Raw genomic sequence first — 20,045 nt, forward strand, 5'->3', positions numbered from 1 at the left:
GCTATCTTTGATCACATTGGGTGATTCTGTGCTCCACAACCTCCCTGGAGATGTTCAAGGCCAGGCTGCATGAGGCTTTGAGCAACCTGTTCTAGTGGGAGGTGTCCCTGCCTATGGTAGGGGGCTGGAACTGGCTGAGCTTTGAGGTCCCTTCCAACCTAAACCATTCTGTGGTGTCTGTCCAAAGCTTCAGCACATGCTTGAACTGAAAAATGAGCTCAGGACACACCTAATGCTCCCCAGTCCTCTGCCACCAAACACACACTGTCCACTGGGCTCAGCACCTCCTGCTTTGGTCAGCTCACAGAAACATTCAGGCTGGAAAAGCCTCTCAGGATCACCAAGTTCCATATTAAACCACTCAAGACTGACAAAACCTTCACCATTTCCCCTTGGAGGTTCTTCCACAAGCTGCCAGGCTTCAGTGTGAGAATTTCCCTCTTTATATTCCACTTCTATTCCCACTGCTATTGAGTTATCTGATGACACATGGATCTACCTCCCAGCAAAGTGCTCTGCTTGAGTGCCTGAAGATGGATGGAGCAGAGCAGGACATCCTCACCTGCTGGCATCTGAGGATCAGCCTTAATCTGAACTAATCAAATGATGCCCTCCCCTCTGAAAAGAGAAGTAATTACAGAGCCTACAATGTATGTCCCTCTTAGGAGATGAGGACTTGGATTTGATTACCTAAATTCTCCTTAATGCTTTATGATGAAGTTAAAGTTGAATATTGCTTTGAAAACAATTCAGCCAGAGCCTCCCCTCTGAAAGGAAGGCTGAAATTGGATACAAACAACCAAAGGCAGCAAGAAATTGTCAGCCTGAGGTTTCTGTTCAGTTGGCCAAGGCAGAAGCAGAGAATCACAGAATCAAGCAGGTTGGAAGAGACCTCCAAGATCATCCAGCCCAACCTATCCCCCAGCCCTAGCCAGTCAACCAGACCATGGCACTAAGTGCCTCATCCAGGCTTTTCTTGAACAGCTCCAGGCACAGCCACTCCACCACCTCCCTGGGCAGCCCATTCCAATGCCAATCACTCTCTCTGACAACAACTTCCTCCTAACATCCAGCCTAGACCTGCCCTGGCACAGCTTCAGGCTGTGTCCCCTTCTTCTGGTGCTGGCTGCCTGGCAGCAGAGCCCAACCCCACCTGGCTACAGCCTCCCTGCAGGCAGCTGCAGGCAGCAATGAGCTCTGCCCTGAGCCTCCTCTGCTGCAGGCTGCACCCCCCCAGCTCCCTCAGCCTCTCCTCACAGGGCTGTGCTCCAGGCCCCTCCCCAGCCTTGCTGCCCTTCTCCAAACACCTTCCAGCACCTCAGCAGCTCTCTGCAATTCAGGAGCCCAGAACTGGACACAGCACTCCAGGGGTGGCCTGAGCAGTGCTGAGCACAGGGGCACAAGAACCTCCCTTGTCCTGCTGCCCACACTGCTCCTGAGCCAGCCCAGGATGCCAGTGGCTCTGCTGCCCACCTGGGCACACTGCTTTAAGGCAGCTGGAAATAAAGTAATATCCCCACTGAGGCAGAAGAGGTTGAACTGGATAAGATTTGTCCTCTGAGGTGGCAGAAAACTAAGTGAAGGAGAAGAAACCTCACATTTTCTGAGAGCATTCTGCATTCTTGACTCTAGCCAACCAAAGGCAGAAACTGAACCTTTCAGCAGGTGACATCTGTGGTGCTCAGCCCAGCTGGGACCCACAGTGGCAACCAAACAACCCGCAGCTGGGTCCGATGGTTGCTGCTGGGCACTGCAATGACTCTGGCCAAGCACATGCACACCTCTGTGATCCTCTGGGGAGAGTGAAGCCTTTTGGCTGAGCCCTTCCTGCTCTCCAGGTGAGCTGAAGGTCTCCCAGAAACCCTCCTCTCCCCCAGCCCTTACAGAATCATTAGGCTTGGAAAAGACCTCTAAGATCGCCGAGTCCAACCACAGCCCAACCACCATGACCCTTCCTTTGAAGCAGATCCCTGCCAGCAGCTGAGCACAGCCCAAGCCATCCCTCACTGCCCTGAGCAGCAGCAGCATTCCCTTGCTCCTGGATGTTTGATGCATTTACTTCATCCCAGCTGGCATGGGCTCAATCAGGCTGGAGGTCACTACTAACGACCCCCAGAGGAGCACCACCCTCTCCTCCTCCCCTTTACATCCTTGGCAGGCAGCTGGAAAGAAAGAGGGATATTTGGATCCTCTTTGAATATTGATCAGAGCATCTTTTCTGCTCAAGCCAAAGTCTATCGATTCCCCTGCCAGCCCACAGCCTGGCTGGATGCTTTCCTGGAGACAGGGAGAAGGCTCCTTGAGTTATGATGTTAATAAGAGAAGCACAGGAGGAGTCCCTGATGTTCAAACCACACCTTCAGAGAGAACATTTTTCATTGGCAGGGGCCTCTGGACACTCTGTGCTTCTTAATGTTTCTCTATCAGCTCTGCTGATGAGCCTTTCATAGAAGGGCTTTGGAAAGCAGTTAACTGCAGTCCCTGCAGCTCTCTCCAGAGCCTGCTTCTATGCAAAGAGCCACTTTGGAGCCACACAGACACCAATGCTGGCACCAGGCCCCACCCCAGTCCCTGTGTCTTGTGCACAGTTCCCACTCCAGCACTCTGCTAAAGCTTGGCATTGCCTTGGAGTGTTGGAATTCTGTCTTTGGCATCATTAGGGAGAAATTTGCTGCCCTGAAGCTGAGCAATGGCTGCAGGGTTGGGGTTATGCATGCTGGGATCACAAGGAACCACCAGAGCAGAGGCCAGGAAGGTGCTGAGGGGCTTGGAGCACCTCTGTCAGGAGGAAAGGCTGAAGGCTGTGGAGCCTGGAGAAGAGCAGCCTGAGAGGGGAAGTGCTCAATGCTCAGTGAGAGCTAAAGGGCCTGTGGGGGGCAAGAGGATGGGGCTGGGATCTACTCAGTAGTGCCCAGGGACAGGACAAAGGACAAGTGGCACATGCTGGAACACAGAAGAGTCCATCTGAGCAGGAGGAGAAACTTCTGAGTGGCTGGAGTGCAGCCAGGCAGAGAGGGAGCTGGGGGTGCTGGCAGATAGTAGCTGCAGAGGAGATGAGCAGTGCCCAGGTGGGCAGCAGAGCCAATGGCATCCTGGGCTGGCTCAGGAGCAGTGTGGGCAGCAGGACAAGGGAGGTTCTTCTGCCCCTGTGCTCAGCACTGCTCAGCCCACACCTGCAGTGCTGTGTCCAGTTGTGGGCTCCTCCATTGCAGAGAGCTGTTGAGGTGCTGGAAGGTGTTTGGAGAAGGGCAGCAAGGCTGGGGAGGGGCCTGGAGCACAGCCCTGAGAGGAGAGGCTGAGGGAGCTGGGGGTGTGCAGCCTGCAGCAGAGGAGGCTCAGGGCAGAGCTCATTGCTGCCTGCAGCTGCCTGCAGGGAGGCTGTAGCCAGGTGGGGTTGGGCTCTGCTGCCAGGCAAACAGCAACAGAACAAGGGGGCACAGCCTCAAGCTGTGCCAGGGCAGGTCTAGGCTGGATGTGAGGAGGAAGTTGTTGGCAGAGAGAGTGATTGGCATTGGAATGGGCTGCCCAGGGAGGTGGTGGAGTGGCTGTGGCTGGAGGTGTTGCAGCCAAGCCTGGCTGGGGCACTTAGTGCCATGGTCTGGTTGGTTGGGCAGGGCTGGGTGCTAGGTTGGGCTGGCTGAGCTTGGAGCTCTCTTCCAACCTGCTTGATTCTGTGATTCTTTGGTTTGAGGGTGCTGAGCCCTGCAGCAGGCTGCCCAGAGTGGTTGTGGAGTCTCCTCTGCAGAGATTCCAACCTCCCTGGACCATTTTGATCCTGGGTGAGCTGCTGTGGGTGCCCTGCTTTAGCAGAGGTTGGACAGGATGATCTCCAGAGGTCTCTTCCAACCCCTACCATGGTGGGATTCAAAGATTCTGTCAATTATTCAGCTCCTTTGCAACCAGCATCCCCTAGAAGATGGCAGTGCCAGCTTGTGCCACCCTGCACAGGTAATTCTGGCTCCTGTGACAAATGACCTCTTCTTGCTGGTATTTTATCTGCTGCCTGAGCATTTCCCTGGCTGCTTTCCTGTTCTTGCAGTGAAAGAAATCTAACAATGAGCACAGTTCCTGTGGCTCTTCCCAAGCCAGGCTGGTGCTGGTGCAAGGAGAGGCACTGAGGACATATTTACTGCCCTGGCTTACAAAGTTTGCTGGCTTCCCTGCTTCCATGAGATATATTCAGCCACACTTGTGATTCCTCTGCATTCCCAACAGATCTTCCAACTGTAGCTGCTGTCAGCACAGGCTGACTTTCACCATATCTCAAACATTCTCCCCCCCCCTCCCTTCATTAAAGTAGAATAATTGTCACAGCATAATGCAGCTTAATGTCACCACACAAGGCACAAGCTCATCTCTCCTCTCCAGGTAATTACATTTTCAATCTATGGGCTGTGCTAAGTTGGTTTATTCACCACCTGCAACGCAGCTCCAGGAGCTACTGAAAATGAGAGGTTTTTATCCCCAGAAGTCTCAGTGAGGGATGGGCATTTTGCCATTCAGAGCAAGGCAGCAGGCAGCAGCCTGGGCCAGCCAAGTGCTGGTGATGGGGTGGTGGGACACAGCCCCTCCCTGCTCACCTCCAGCAGGACTTCAGGAGCCTCTGGCAGCAGCTTGGTGCAGCTCAGCACAGGAGGGGTGGTGGGACACAGCCCCTCCCTGCTCACCTCCAGCAGGACTTCAGGAGCCTCTGGCAGCAACCTGGATCAAGTAAGCACTAATGGGAGGGAGGAACACAGTCTGCTTGTTCATCCCCTGCAGGATTTCAGGAGCCCCTGGCAGCAGCTTGGTGCAGCTCAGCACAGGAGGGGTGGTCAGACACAGCCTTTCACTGCTTGTTCACCTCTTGCTAGGACTTCAGAAGCCCCTGGCAGCAGCTTGGTGCAGCTCAGCACAGGAGGGGTGGTGGGACACAGCCCTTCCCTGCTCACCCCCTGCAAGACTTGAGGAGCACTGCACTTAGAATGCCTGGGATGAAATGACAGCAAAAGGAGCATCTGCTGTAGGGTGGTTTTGGCTTTCTCTAAGTGACTGCTTGCACTGAGAGTCTGAAATGAGAGCTGAGGAGCCTGAAATGAGAGCTGAGGAGAGGGAAGCAGAGTCAAAGGGGCCTGGACAGCTCACTCAGAACATGAATTTTTCCACAATTAGGCCACCAAGTGGAAAGTCCTCTTAACAATGCACTCCTGAGCACCTGAAAGCAGAGGATGAAATGCTTCTCAAGGGGCCACCAAAGCTGGAAAAGCAAATCACTGAGGCCAAAGAAAATGAGATTAAAGGGAACTTCTAAGATGCAGTGTGCCTAGTGACCTCCTTCATACCATGTGCTTTCCTCATGGCCCTCTTCTTAAAAGGGGGGGGGGGGGAAACCATCCAGGAGAATTTATGCTGCTCAGAAGATAGCTGGAGGCTGAGTTGGATTTGAATTTGGATCAAAGTTGTTCTCATTTCCATGCTTTCCTGTGTCTGCATTCCCAACCTGCCTTTTATTTGTGCTTAAAATAATGCTTCCCAGCTCAGAAACCTTTGCCATCAGACATCATAAGGAATCCCTGGGCTCACAGAAGCACAGTTCCTGCTGTCTGCTGGCCCAGTTTACTGGAAAGAGAGCATCAAAAGGTCCTCACCTTCACTTTGCACACCAGCACAGTTAACCTAGCACAGGCAGCCTGGACCACCACTCCTGTCCTGCACACTTCACATCTTCATAGGCAAGCAAAGAAGCAGTTTATAGCCAAGAACACCATTTGCTCATCCATGACCTTCCCTTGAGTTGGAATAACACAGCCCCCAAGCCTCCTCCTCCTCCTCTTGTGTGAGGCAGGGAGATGATGCACAAGCACCAGCACCTCCTCCTCCTATTGTTGTGACACAAAGAGACACCTCCCACTAGCCCAAGCTGCTTCTCATCCAACCTGGCTTTGAACACCTCCAAAGAAGAGCATCCACAACCTCCCTGGGCAACCTGTGCCAATGTTTCCCCACCCACACTGTCAAGAATTTCTTCCTCATCTCCACTTGCAACGTCCTCTCTTCCAGCTCAAAGTCATTGTTCCTCATCCTGCTACTGCAAGCCCTTAAAACAGTCCCTCCCCAGCTCTCCTGTAGCCCCCTTCAGGCACTGGAAGGCTGTTCTAAGGTCACCTTGGAGCCTTCTTTACTCTAAGTGGGAGGTGTGAGGTTGGAACTGGCTGAGCTTTGAGGTCACTTCCAACCTAAACCATTCTATGACTCTATTCTATGAACAGCCTCAACTCCCTCAGCCACAAGGGAGGTTCTCCAGCCCTCTGATCATCTTTGTAGCCTCCTCTGGACCCCCTCCAACAGTTTCATGTCCTTCTTGTGCTGGGGGCAGCAGAGCTGGATGCAGTCCTCAGGCTGTTCACGTCTCATAGCAGACAAGAGCTGTGCAGCACCAAACCCTCTCCATAAAGCCTACAATCCTATCACTCCCTCCAAGCACTGCAAAGCCAACACAGTGTTTTAAAGGATGGATTATCTCCAGCTTCTGCTCCTCTTGATGGTTCCACCTCATCTATCTTTGCTACTCTAATTTCCTTAAATGTTTGTTTTCTTTACAGGCTACAAACTCCAGAGAACTTGAAGCACTCAGCTGAGGTTTATGCTCTGACACAGCACTTCATTAGCTGGGAATTCATTTCCAAGGGGGTGGTGGACTTTAATGAACTTGGGACTGGAATGGAATGGTGCTGTTGTGTTCAGGGCCAGGCAGGAACCTAAGGAATGGTTGTCCCTTGAAAAGCCTCCTTGGTCAAACTCACAGAGTCACTGAGGTTGGAAAAGACCTCCAAGACCATCGAGCCTAACCACCAACCCAACACCACCATGGCCACTCAACCATGTCCCAGGTGCCATCTCCACACCTTTCTTGAGCATCTCCAGGGATGGTGACTCCACCACTTCCCTGGGCAGCCTGTTCCAATCCCTGACCCCTCTTGCAGGGAAGGAATTTCTCCTAATCTCCAACCTAAACCTCTCCTGACACAATTTCAGGCCATTTCCTCTCATCCCTCAACTAAAAACTCAGAACACAGCATCCTCATTTCTCTATGGTACCCTTCCTCAATTCTTTACCTTCTGTGGATGCAATATAAAAGAATTTTCCCACATTCCCTGAATTTCAGCCAGCTTTTGATCCTTTGCAGTCACCACCTCAGTGCCATGAGAGGTGGTGGAGCTTCGGATGGTAAACTACAGTCCTTTGGTGAAGGGCTCTGGCTCACTAGCAGCACTCTCCTCTCTTTGGATTGCTCTGGCAGATCTCCCTTTTGAACAAACTTGGCCCTTCATGAGGAGGGACTTTTTCCAAGGATTTGGAGTGCTAGGGTGAGGGGAAATGGCTCTGAGCTGGAAAAAGGGAGACTGAGACTGGAGATGAGGATAAATTCTTTCCAGCAAGGGTAGGGAGATGCTGGAACAGGTTGCCCAGGGAGGTTGTGAATCACAGAATGTGATCAAAGATCACATTCTGTGATTCTGTGATCCTCAATCTCCCTGGAGGTGTTCAAGGCCAGGCTGAATGAGCCCTTGAATAACCTGGGCTGGTGAGAGGTGTCCCTGCCCATGGCAGTGAGGTTGGAACTGGCTAAGCTTTAAGTCCCCTTCCAACCCAACCCATCCCATCCCACGGCTTTATCACTACACTGCACCCCACATTGTCCCTACCCCACATCCCCTGCCCCTGCCATAATCCCACCTCCAGCACCTTTCCTTTAGAGCTCTGACACTCCCAAATCCAGCTGAGACTTTCTCAGGGCTCTAATTAACAAGATAACAAGAAGCAAAACACCCAAAGAGCGAACCCCTGAGTCGAAGACTTTATCTGCTCTTTGCAGCTGCATCTTCTCTTTTTTTTTTCTCCTCTTCTTTTTCCTTCTTCTTTTTTTCCCTTTTTTTTTTTTCTTCCTTTCATTTTATCCCCCCCACCCCACCCCCCATCCCTGAGCTGCATTCCAGGCCCATCAATACCCTTTCCCATTAAATTAAATAGCTTATTGACTGGTGGGAGCCGTCGCCACGAGGCCGATAGGATCCGAGCGCGGCACTTTCTCAGTGCAAACAATCACAGGTCACTGCACAGTAAATCAGTTGGTAATGGAGTTTGAACTCTGGGAATCAGCTCTGTGTACCCTTTTTATTTGTTTTTAATTTGTATCAATGGTAATTCTGTCGCTTCCAATTTATGTGATGGCAGCAGGCTGCCGAGCAGAGGGAGCAGCACTAACGGCGGCGCCGCGGCAGCCTCAGCACCCCTGAGCTCGGGAGGGTTGAGGTCTTAGAATCATAGAATCATGGAATCAGGCAGGTTGGAAGAGAGCTCCAAGCTCAGCCAGCCCAACCTAGCACCCAGCCCTGCCCAACCAACCAGACCATGGCACTAAGTGCCCCAGCCAGGCTTGGCTGCAACACCTCCAGTCACAGCCACTCCACCACCTCCCTGGGCAGCCCATTCCAATGCCAATCACTCTCTCTGACAACAATTTCCTCCTCACATCCAGCCTAGACCTGCCCTGGCACAGCTTGAGACTGTGTCCCCTTCTTCTGACCCTGGCTGCCTGGCAGCAGAGCCCAACCCCACCTGGCTACAGCCTCCCTGCAGGCAGCTGCAGACAGCAATGAGCTCTGCCCTGAGCCTCCTCTGCTGCAGGCTGCACCCCCCCAGCTCCCTCAGCCTCTCCTCACAGGGCTGTGCTCCAGGCCCCTCCCCAGCCTTGATGCCCTTCTCCAAACACCTTCCAGCACCTCAGCATCTCTCTTGAATGGAGGAGCCCACAACTGTACACAGTACTTGAGGGGTGGCCTGAGCAGTGCTGAGCACAGGGCCAGAAGAACCTCCCTTGTCCTGCTGCCCACACTGCTCCTGAGCCAGCCCAGGATGCCATTGGCTCTCCTAGCCTGTATCCTGGTCTTCTCCCAGGGCAAGGGGAAATGGTCTCAAGTTGCACCAAGGAAGGTTTAGGTTGGATGTTAGGAACAATTTCTTGGCTGCAAGAGTGGTCAGGCATTGGGACAGGCTGTGCAGGGAGGTGGTGGAGTCACCATCCCTGGAGGGGTTCAAGAACTGTGTGGCCATGGCACTTGGGGACAGGGTTTAGTGGCCATGGTGGAGTTGGGTTGCTGGTCAGAATGATAGCATCAGTTGGACTTGGTGATCTCAGAGATCCTTTCCAACCTTACTGATTCTTTTAGTCTGCTCCATGAGTACCTTCCTACACTGCTTGATTTCCCTCCAGCTTTCTAGTCCACCAGTGACACCACAAGGATGGGCTCCTTCCTGGAACTGGAGCTTGCAGTGGTAGGAGCAATGGCTTTAAGCTGGAAGAGGAAAGATTCAGACTGGATGTGAGGAAGAAATTCTTGGCAGTGAGGCTGATGAGACAATGGAACAGGCTGCTCAGGGGGGCTGTGGATGCCCCCTGCCTTGAGGTGTTCAAGGCCAGGTTGGAAGAGGCTTTGAGCAATCTGGGCTGCTGGGAGGTGTCTCTGCCCATGGCAGGGGGTTGGAACTGGATGATCTTTAGTTCCTTTCCAGCTGAAGCCATTCTATTATTCTATGCCCGTGGCAGCTTTCCACCAGGGTGCCCCTTTGTGAAGCAACCAGGGGGTGCACCACCACGCCTCTGTCTTCAGATGCTCCTTCTCTGGCCTGTTCCTTCAGCTTCCAACTGCTGAGGGACTCCCACTTGGATGTGAGAAGCAAGGATTCATTAGTGACTCTCTGAATTTGCCTCATCCCTCTCTGAACCCACTTATGCTGTTAGCATTGCTGATACCTGGTGGCACCGAGCACCACAACTTCATTATGGATTACACAAGGAAATTGCTTCCTTCTGTTGCTGTAAACTTGCTGCTGGATAATTTTGGCAGGTGTCTCCTAATATTTGCTGTGTGAGAAATAATGAGTAATCACTCCTGACATGCTCTGTTAAAATCCTCATCCATCACTGCTGCTCCAAGATAAGCTTTCTGGTCCTGCAGCCTCCTCCAAAGCAACCTGGCAGGTCCATAGGACATCCCTGTTGCTGCTCCTTCAAAAAGCATGCAGACATAGAATCATAGAATCATAGGATCACAGAATCAAGCAGGCTGGAAGAGAGCTCCAAGCTCAGCCAGCCCAACCTAGCACCCAGCCCTGCCCAACCAACCAGACCATGGCACTAAGTGCCCCAGCCAGGCTTGGCTTCAACACTTCCAGAGGTCCACCCATCAAACCCCTGTGTCACCAGCTTGGAGACCAGGATGTGGTGAGGGACAGTGTCAAAGGCCTTGCTCAGGTCCAGCTAAATGCCATCAGTAGCTCACCCCTCATTATGAATGTTGTGACCTGTTCATAGAAGGCCACCAGGTTTGTCAGGCAGGACTTGCCCAGGCAGCAAATGACTGATGGAACACCCCTGATAAAGCAGCACCAGCTCAGCCCTGGCCATGCAAAAGTGCTGTCAAACAGCCCTGACTGAGGAGTGTGTTAATGAAACTCACAAGCCTCACCAAAACAGCAAAGGGCTAAACTCTTCCAACAAATGACTCCCAACAACTAATTTGACCAGCTCTCATGATCAGCTTAGGCCCTGAAGCATGAAGATTATCAACCCCATGTCATTTTCTCCTAGCTGCTAAGACTATTCATATGCATATAAATGGCTAATGTCTAATCCTCTAATCTAATCTTTTTTCTCCTCTTTTTTCCCCCCTTCTTTTTCCTTGCTGGTGCTAAAGCTCCACAGCTGATACCCAAAAGCCCTCTGAGCAATGGCATTATTGATAAATTACTGCAGAGAGGAGGAGCAGACTGCAGACACCAAACCCATCAAGCTCTAACTCTTCTGGAAGAGTTTTTATTTTCCTCATCAGGAATCACAGAATTGTTTTGGTTGGAAGAGACCTCCAAGGTCACTGAGTCCAACAATCAACCCAACACCACCACAGCCACCAATTCATAGAACCAACCAGGCTGGAAGAGACCTCCAAGGTCACTGAGTCCAACAATCAACCCAACACCACCACAGCCACCAATTCATAGAATCAACCAGGTTGGAAGAGACCTCCAAGGTCACTGAGTCCAACAATCAACCCAACACCACCACAGCCACCAATTCATAGAACCAACCAGGTTGGAAGAGACCTCCAAGGTCACTGAGTCCAACAATCAACCCAACACCACCACAACCACCAATTCATAGAACCAACCAGGCTGGAAAAGACCTCCAAGGTCACTGAGTCCAACAATCAACCCAACACCACCACAATCACCAATTCACAGAATCAACCAGGTTGGAAGAGACCTCCAAGGTTATCATATCCCAAAGTGCCATGTCACAGGATCCCAGGCTCACAGGATGGCAGGGGTTGGAAGGGACCCAAAGAGATCATCCAGTCCAAGCCCTCTGCCACAGCAGCACCACACAATCTAGCTCAGGGCACACAGGAACACATCCAGACAGGTCTGGAAAGGCTCCACACAAGGAGACTCCACAACCTCTCTGGGCAGCCTGTGCCAGGGCTCTGGGACCCTTCCAGGCAAGAAGTTGCCCCTTGTGTTGAGCTGGAACCTCCTGTGCTGCAGCTTCCATCCACTGCTGCTTGTCCTATGCCAGGGAGCAGTGAGCAGAGTCTGTTCCACTCTCCTGACCCCCAGCCCTCAGACAGTGGGGGCACAGCTCCTGCTCCCAGGTTTGTCATGGCACAGCCTCTCTGCTGCTGTGTGCAGCACCACCTCCAGCCATGGCTATTCAGTTTGCACACCTTCTGGAGCAGAGCTTTGAGCCACATGCAGCAATTACAAACCCAGGCACAGTCCCTGGCCTCTGAGCATTTCTCTAATACAAATCATCAGCCTGCAACTGGTTTTCACTCAGAAGCAGGCTGCAACTCATCAAATCCATTATCTCACTTGGACCAACAAATAAGCATCAAACAGGAACTTTGCTCAAATCACTGCAGACCTGGACCAATTCTGCAACGCTGCCCTGCAGCTGCCAGACTTAGCATCCTATTTATCAGTCCCCTGAGGCCAGCCAGCTTCTCCATTAACTTTTAGCTCCACCTAATAGCACATTCATAAGCAATTTGGTGGGTGAATGTAGCTGAGACTTTAAGCTGATGCATTTATTTTCTTTTTCCTCCCTTAGAAACCATATATTTACTTTTTTTCCCCTCTTCTTGATGATATGGAATTATTTAGATGACATTCAAAGAACCTGTGCTCTTAGATAGGCAAAGATGTGTTTCCTTTTACCCAGACAACACTGCCAGAAAATTGTTCTGAACCTACTGACTTCAAGGGACAGCTTTGCCATGATTAAAAAGGAAGTTTGCATCTGAATATTACCCTTCTCAATAGCTTAAACAGGCATTTCCACGGCAATAGGTTACAGCTCTGCTGTCAGGCCAAGCTGTTCTCTGTTGTAATTCCTCCACATGCTTTACACAGATACTGGGGGGGGGAGGTTGGCAAATACAAATTACTTTTCAAATGTTTCTTCCTGTCCTTGTCCTAGGGACATTTACTGCTCTTTGAGCTTGGCTATGGACAGAAAGGGAACAGCTCCACTTGCTTCCAGAGCTCTTTTATTTGCCTCCTTAATATCTGTTGCACTCAGCAGTGAAAGAGAGTTCTGTGTCTGCAAGGGGTTGTAGTGCTAGGATGAGGGGCAATGGCTTTGGGCTGCAGGCTGGGGACTGAGTGGCTGGAGAACAGCCTGGAAGAAAGGGACCTGAGGGTACTGGTAGATAGTAGGCTGAAGATGAGGCAGCAGTGCCCAGGTGGGCAGCAGAGCCAATGGCATCCTGGGCTGGCTCAGGAGCAGTGTGGGCAGCAGGACAAGGGAGGTTCTTCTGGCCCTGTGCTCAGCCCTGCTCAGGCCACACCTTGAGTGCTGTGTCCAGTTCTGGGCTCCTCAGTTCAAGAGAGATGTTGAAGTGCTGGAAGGTGTTTGGAGAAGGGCAGCAAGGCTGGGGAGGGGCCTGGAGCACAGCCCTGTGAGGAGAGGCTGAGGGAGCTGGGGGGGTGCAGCCTGCAGCAGAGGAGGCTCAGGGCAGAGCTCATTGCTGCCTACAACTACCTGAAGGGAAGCTGTGGCCAGGTGGGGTTGGTCTCTTCTGCCAGGCAACCAGCACCAGAACAAGAGGACACAGCCTCAAGTTGTGCCAGGGGAAGTACAGGCTGGATGTGAGGAGGAAGTTCTTGCCAGAGAGAGTGATTGGCATTGGAATGGGCTGCCCAGGGAGGTGGTGGAGTCACCATCCCTTGAGGTGTTCAAGAAAAGACTGGAAGAGGCACTTAGTGCCATGGTCTGGTTGATTGGCCAGGGCTGGGTGCTATGTTGGGCTGGCTGAGCTTGGAGCTCTCTTCCAACCTGCCTGGTTCTATGATTTCTCACCTCACTTAACCCTGGGTCTGCAAGAACCTATTTGAGGTTGGAGCTCTCAAAAGCACTTCAAACAACTTCTCTTCCAACCCAAACCATTCTCTGATTCTATAATGGGCTCTGAGCAACCTAATCTAGTTGAGATTGCTCCTGTCCCTGCAGGGGAGTTGGACAAGATGACTTTTAAAGGTCCCTTCCAACCCAGTGCTCTCTCTGACTGTTTGGGATGTTCTGTTTGGGTGACTGCATGGCTCAGAGACAGAGCCTGTCCCCAGAGCTCCCAGCCTGGCACCTCTGCAGTGCTGAGGACATGACTCACAAGAAATCATTTAGCATTACTGATTTCAAGACCAGGAGAGGACCTCTGCAATTGTCTTTTAGTGGACCCTCCTTATCAGTATCAGCAATAGGTCTAAAGGTCAAGTCTCAACCCGGGCAGGCAGTTAGGCACCAGCAGAAGTTTCCCACTGGCTTCTGTGCTTAGCTCTCTGCAAGTTAATCACATTTCCAGCTCATCTCCTGGCCTAGGACACTTGCAGTGAATTCCATCTGAACCCCATAGTGATGCTGAGCCCCCACCCTCTCCACAGCTACCTGCACCCTTGCTCAGAGGAGTGGGCAGAGAACACAGCACGGAGGAGAAGTCCCTGCTAACACACCATGGGGGCTTGGCAGCTGCAGGTAGAGGAGGACACCTGCCCCAGAAAGGTGAATTTTCCCCAGAACAGTGTGATCTAAATCCCTGCCCATGAGCAAAGCAGCTTTTCCTGGCTGAACTAAGACCCTGGTGCTGTCTTAGCTGTGGGTTAATGCGGCTTCTGTGGCTTAAACAGGAGAAGAGGAGCAGGCAGAGCGGGTTATGACGCTGCTTCCCTTGTGAGGGAAGCTTTCCTTCCACAGAGGTCACATATAAAATTAAGCTCAGGTCTGAGAGAGCTCTTTCCCTGCCTCACAGCTATGGGAGGATGCTGCTGAGCCTCAGCCACTGCAGAGAGCACCTCCCTGCCTCCCCCTGCAGCCCCCATGCCCTTGCATGTACAGAGCTGCTACTCGTCCTTTGTTCAGAGAAGCTGCAAACATGTGCTGCTCTGATAAGCCCTCCAAAATCAGCCACCCTGGGCCCTGCCAAGGAGCTGAATTTCTGGTTGAAGGCAGGCACCAATTAATTTGTCCTTTCCAAACTGAATGATTCCATGATTCCGTGGTTGGACTCAATGACCTCGAGCCTATGATCCTGTTGGACCAACAAGGAGGAGCCTCCTCTCACATAACCATCCTAAAGCATCTTGATCAACCTTGAGGCAAGCCACAGAGAGCACTCTGAGACCCAAATCGTTGCTTACTCTGTAGCTGTAACAATAAATAACCACAGACACACTGAGGCAGTTCAAACGGTGCTGAAACTGAGGACTCCTTGCAAACACAGCCTGGCAAGAACAGCTCCAAAATCATCCTCTCTAACACCACTTTATTCTCTTGCTCAAGCACAGCACAGGCTGGTCAGTTCCTGGCATGTACCTGCTGCTCCTCAAGCACTCTCTAGCACGAATGGATGGAGAGAAATTGTGTCCTTCACTCTGAGCTGCAATGGCAACCCCTACAAGGAAGGACAGGAAGGTGGATGGGCAGGAAGAACCAGCAGATAGCTTCAACAGAGCTCCAAGATGAGTCCAGAGCTCCTGCCAAGGTCAAAGGCAGTAACTGAATCAAAGAATGGCTTGGAGGAGTCCTCAGAGATTACCAAAACTACAACCTCCCTGCCATGGGCAGTGACACTTCTCAGTCTGATTTGCTTGCTCAAGACCTGACCCAGCCTGGCCTTCAACAGCCCTGGGAAGGAGGCATCCACAATCTCCCTGAGAAACCTGTTCCAGAGTCTCACCACCCCTGTCCTGAAGAACTCTTAGAATCACAGAATCATAGAATCAAGCAGGTTGGAAGAGAGCTCCAAGCTCAGCCAGCCCAACCTAGCACCCAGCCCTGCCCAACCAACCAGACCATGGCACTAAGTGCCTCATCCAGTCTTCCTCAGCTCCAGTCTAACACTACTCTCCTTCAACTTCAAACCATTCCTTGTCCTATTGCTAGACACTCTTATGAAAAGTGCCTCAAGAAGATAAAGCTGCCAGACTCAGGCCCACCAAGAGTGCCTTCCAAACAGCTCCTTCTGCACAGACACTGAAGGTTTGTTGCCCTGCCAAGCCACGAATGGGCTGCCCAGGGAGGTGGTGGAGTTGCTGTGGCTGGAGGTGTTGAAGCCAAGCCTGGCTGGGGCACTTAGTGCCATGGTCTGGTTGGTTGGGCAGGGCTGGGTGCTAGGTTGGGCTGGCTGAGCTTGGAGCTCTCTTCCAACCTGCCTGGTTCTATGATTTCTCACCTCACTTAACCCTGGGTCTGCAAGAACCTATTTGAGGTTGGAGCTCTCAAAAGCACTTCAAACAACTTAGGAAGCCAAAGCTCACCAGCTGATTCTTGGGCACTTCTAAATATCCTCCTGCCTGTTTCCACCCCCCCCCTCCCCGACCTCTGACTGCTCAAGGGAACAAACAGACCCACACTGAGCAGACAATGGCCTGTGTGAGAAATAAAAACGTTGGCATTAATAAATCATGATAACATTTTTTTTTTCCTTATGCCCAAGAGCAAGCACAGACCTTTTATCCCTCATTTCTAGCTTTGCATCTGGCAACTAATCCTGTGAAAACAAGAACAAATTATTTATATTCTTTCAGGGTTTAGGTTATTCCTCCCCCTTCCCCCCCATAAATCAAATATTGCTGTAAGGACTGAACTAATATTTTGAGAATTGAATATGGGATTTGGTCTGCCTTGCTACACACACTGAATCTTAGTCAGCTGTGATATGAAAAGGCCAAGAGATATGAAATCCAACAAAAATAAGGAGTCTGAAATGCAGGCAGCAGGAGGGAGTCATTTAGCAGAGCGTTGCCCAGTTTGGCTTTGTGTGGAGAGGGAGTTTAGGGAGTGTGACCAGCAGGATGAGGGAAGTGATTGTGCCCTTCTGCTCTGCTCCTGTGAATCATAGCATCATAGAAGGAATCACTGAATCAAGCAGGTTGGAAGAGAGCTCCAAGCTCAGCCAGCCCAACCTAGCACCCAGCCCTGCCCAACCAACCAGACCATGGCACTAAGTGCCCCAGCCAGGCTTGGCTTCAACACCTCCAGGCACAACCACTCCACCACCTCCCTGGGCAGCCCACCGAGCAAAACAGTCCAGTAGGACACATCTCTGTCCCTGGCAGGGGTTGGGACTAGATGAGCTTTAAAGTTCCTCTCAAACCATTCTGAAACTCTACAAATCTCTGCAGAACTGAGTTTCTGAAGCTGGAAGCAGCATCACATAGTAGGAAAAAAGGCTGTCCAGAGAGGTGGTGGAGTCTCCTCCTCCCCATCCAGTCTTCTCTTGAACACCTCCAGGCATGGCAACTCCACCACCTCTCTGGGCAGCCCATTCCTATGCCAATCACTCTCTCTGACAACAACTTCCTCCTCACATCCAGCCTGAACCTGTCCTGGCACAGCTTGAGGCTGTGTCCCCTTGTTCTGTTGCTGCTTGCCTGGCAGAAGAGCCCAACCTTACCTGGCCACAACCTCCCTTCAGGTAGTCACCCCTGAGCCTCCTCTTCTCCAGGCTAAACAACCTCAGCTCCACCTGGAGCACTGCATCCACTTCTGGTGCCCCTCAGAACAGGAAGGACATGGAAGTGCAAGAGTGAGTCCAGAGGAGGCCACGAAGATGAGAGGGATGGAGAATCTCTCCTGTGGGAACAGGCTGAGAGAGTTGGGGCTGCTCAGCCTGAAGAAGGGAAGGCTCCAAGGAGACCCTAGAGCAGCTTTCCAGTACCTGAAGGAGGATACAGGAAAGCTGAGGAGGGTCTTTTGACAGGGGCTGGCAGTGATAGGATGAGGGGGAATGGATTCAAGCTGGGAGAAGGCAGACTGTGACTAGAGACTAGGAAGAAGCTCTTTACAGCAGGGGTGGTGAGCCACTGGCACAGGTTGTGGATGCCCCCTCCCTGGAGGAGCTCATGGCTAGAATGGATGAGGCTTTGAGCAATCTGGGCTAGTGGGAAGTGTCCCTGCCCATGGTGTGTGTGCATAGGGAGAGTTTGGAACTAGATGATCTGTGAGCTCTTTGCCAACCCAAACCATCCTATGAATCTGTGAGCTGCAGTTATTGTGCTCCTCTGCTTTTAAACACAGGCAGTGAGGATCTATCAAAGCTTTGTTTGTTTGCTTCACCTTCCCTACACCGGAGAAGGCATCGAGACAGGTTAACTGCAAGAGCTCATCCACCCACCCTCTGCACCTCCTTTACTAAGCTGCAGTCCAGCAAGCAGAAAGAAATAAAAGCAAAAGCAAGCCATGTAGAGCCACTTGTGTTTTAGAGGAACAGCAGCACCAGGAGCTACAAACCTGAACCACCCCAGCCTGATTTACATCCCCGACGACAGCCCAAAGCACGCTGTGGGAGATGGCTACTGCCAGCAGCCAAGCTCCAGCCACCCCAACAGCAGTGGTTCATAAAAACCACTCTCAGAGCTTTACTGGAGCTGTGTGAGCCTCTAATGCTTCTATAAACAATATTTTATTGATTAGAATAGGCAGAAAGTCTGGTTATTTACAGCAGACTTTTCCCCAGCATTTATCGACGCTCCCAAGGCTCAGAGGGGAAGCAGAGACCTGGCAAGTACAACAAATGGACCTGATGTAAAACTGAAGTGCTCCTGTAAAACAGCCCTGTGCAAACCAGCAGAGAAGCCTCAAAGAGCATCGTCCTGCATGCTGGGAAGCACCACAGGGAGCCTGGAAGTGTTCAAAGCAATGTTGGATGAGGTCTTGAGCAAAGCAATGTTGGATGAGGTCTTGAGCAACTTGATCAGCTACAAGATGTCCTGACCCATGGCAAGGGGTTGGAACTAGATGACTTTAAGGTCCCTTCCAACACAAATCATTCTGTGCTCCTATGGATCTGTAAAGGTCTCTCCCAAGCCAAGCCACTCCACAACTCTAGGAACCTCAAACCTTGCCCTGAGTGGGGCAAGCACCTCACTGGGTAACACCAGCTCAGAAATGGCAAAGGTTCTTCTGATCCCCGCCTCTGAAATACATGAGGGGGGAACATGTTGTCTTGCACTGTGACCTCCAAGCACAGAATCACAGAATGGTAAGGTTGGAAGGGACCTTCAGGGGTCATCCAGTCCAACCTCTCTGCCAGAGCAGCATCACCCAGGGCAGGTCACCCAGGAACACATCCAGGAGGTTTTTGAATGTCTCCACAGGAGGAGACTCCACAACCTCTCTGGGTAGCCTGCTCCAGGGTTCTGCCACCCTGATGTTCCACTGGAACCTCCTCAGCTCTAGCTTAGACCCACTGCCCCTTGTCATAGAATCAAAAGAATCACAGAATCAAGCAGTTGGAAGAGACCTCCAAGCTCATCCAGTCCAACCTAGCACCCAGCTAGGGACCACAAGGATCAGCCAGTTCCGATCCCCCTGCCATGGGCAGGGATACCCTACCCTAGAGCAGGCTGCACACAGCCTCAGCCAGCCTGGCCTTAATTATCTCTAGGGATGGGGCCTCAACCACCTCCCTGGGAAATCCATTCCAGCCTCTCACCACTCTCCTGCTCAATAACTTCCTCCCCACCTCCAGCCTCACTCTCCCCACCTCCAGCCTTGCTCCATTCCCCCCACTCCTGGCACTCCCTGACAGCCTAAAAAGTCTCTCCCCAGCTTTTTTGTAGCCCCCCCTTCAGGCACTTCAGACAGGATGATCTCCCCTGCATGCTGGTGGCAGCAGCAGGCTGGGATGTGCTGTCCCATGTGCAGGTTCCCTGCTCTCCTCACACACCTCATCTGGTGTTCACATGAACCATGGGTGGGGGAAGGCTCCCATCACTGCAGGGTAAGTGCTGCAGCCCTCCCCAGGAGCCCTGAGCATTTACTGCCAGTAACTCTGGCAGGATGACAGCAGTCTGGGCGTTCACACCCAACCAGAGCTGTAATTAAAGGCCCCCCTGGGTACCTCAAGGCCAGGCTGTGAGTCCATCATCCTCCTCGGAGCTGGGGGCAGACAATGCGCCAGATGAAATGCAAACCCACGCGGCGCAGAGTCCTCATCAATGATTTTAACCTCCTGACCTGGAATGAAAGAGGTAATTTGGTCACCATGGAAACGGGGTGAAGGCTTCTCCCCAACCCAAACTGTCACTCCAGCTAAACTGGGCTGAATCATCTGCCTGGACTGGGAGGGATGGACAGGCCACAGCAGCCTGCGAAGGAACAAGCTATCCTTAAGCACAGGAACAACGTCTGACAGCTCCAACTTTGGGTCACTCCTGGTGCCCCAATTGTCATCTATTGTGACAGCAGAAGCCACTCTCCACACCCCCTCTGTGGCAGCAGGGAGGTGACAACATTTCAGTGGATTTCCATTCTTTCTTCTCAGTGAGGACCTCAGAATTGGAAATGCTTTTGCAGCTTCCGTAGGGCTCCAGGGGAGGTAATTTGCTGGGGGCTCTGGCAGGCAACAAACCTTGGTTGGCCACCAAGTTGCTGTGAAGCTTTTCAGCAGCCCTGCTCGCAGTAGGTCACTTTAAATTTAGGTCTGGGATGGACTGGACCTGTTGGTTG

At 51.9% G+C, this 20,045-nt stretch overlaps 1 long non-coding RNA gene across 1 annotated transcript in view; it reads right to left on the reverse strand.

Moving 5' to 3' along the window:
• Positions 1-19,545, reverse strand: part of LOC135191500 (uncharacterized) — a 95,120-nt gene extending 75,575 nt beyond the window's left edge. The window contains exon 1 of the long non-coding RNA XR_010308834.1: positions 19,438-19,545. This is a non-coding gene — a long non-coding RNA (uncharacterized LOC135191500). The remainder of the gene's footprint in view (positions 1-19,437) is intronic.
• Positions 19,546-20,045: the final 500 nt, after the last annotated feature.

The sequence above is a fragment of the Pogoniulus pusillus genome, chromosome 39 (genome assembly GCF_015220805.1).
Source record: "Pogoniulus pusillus isolate bPogPus1 chromosome 39, bPogPus1.pri, whole genome shotgun sequence".
In the NCBI taxonomy this organism is placed as follows: Eukaryota; Metazoa; Chordata; class Aves; order Piciformes; family Lybiidae; genus Pogoniulus; species Pogoniulus pusillus.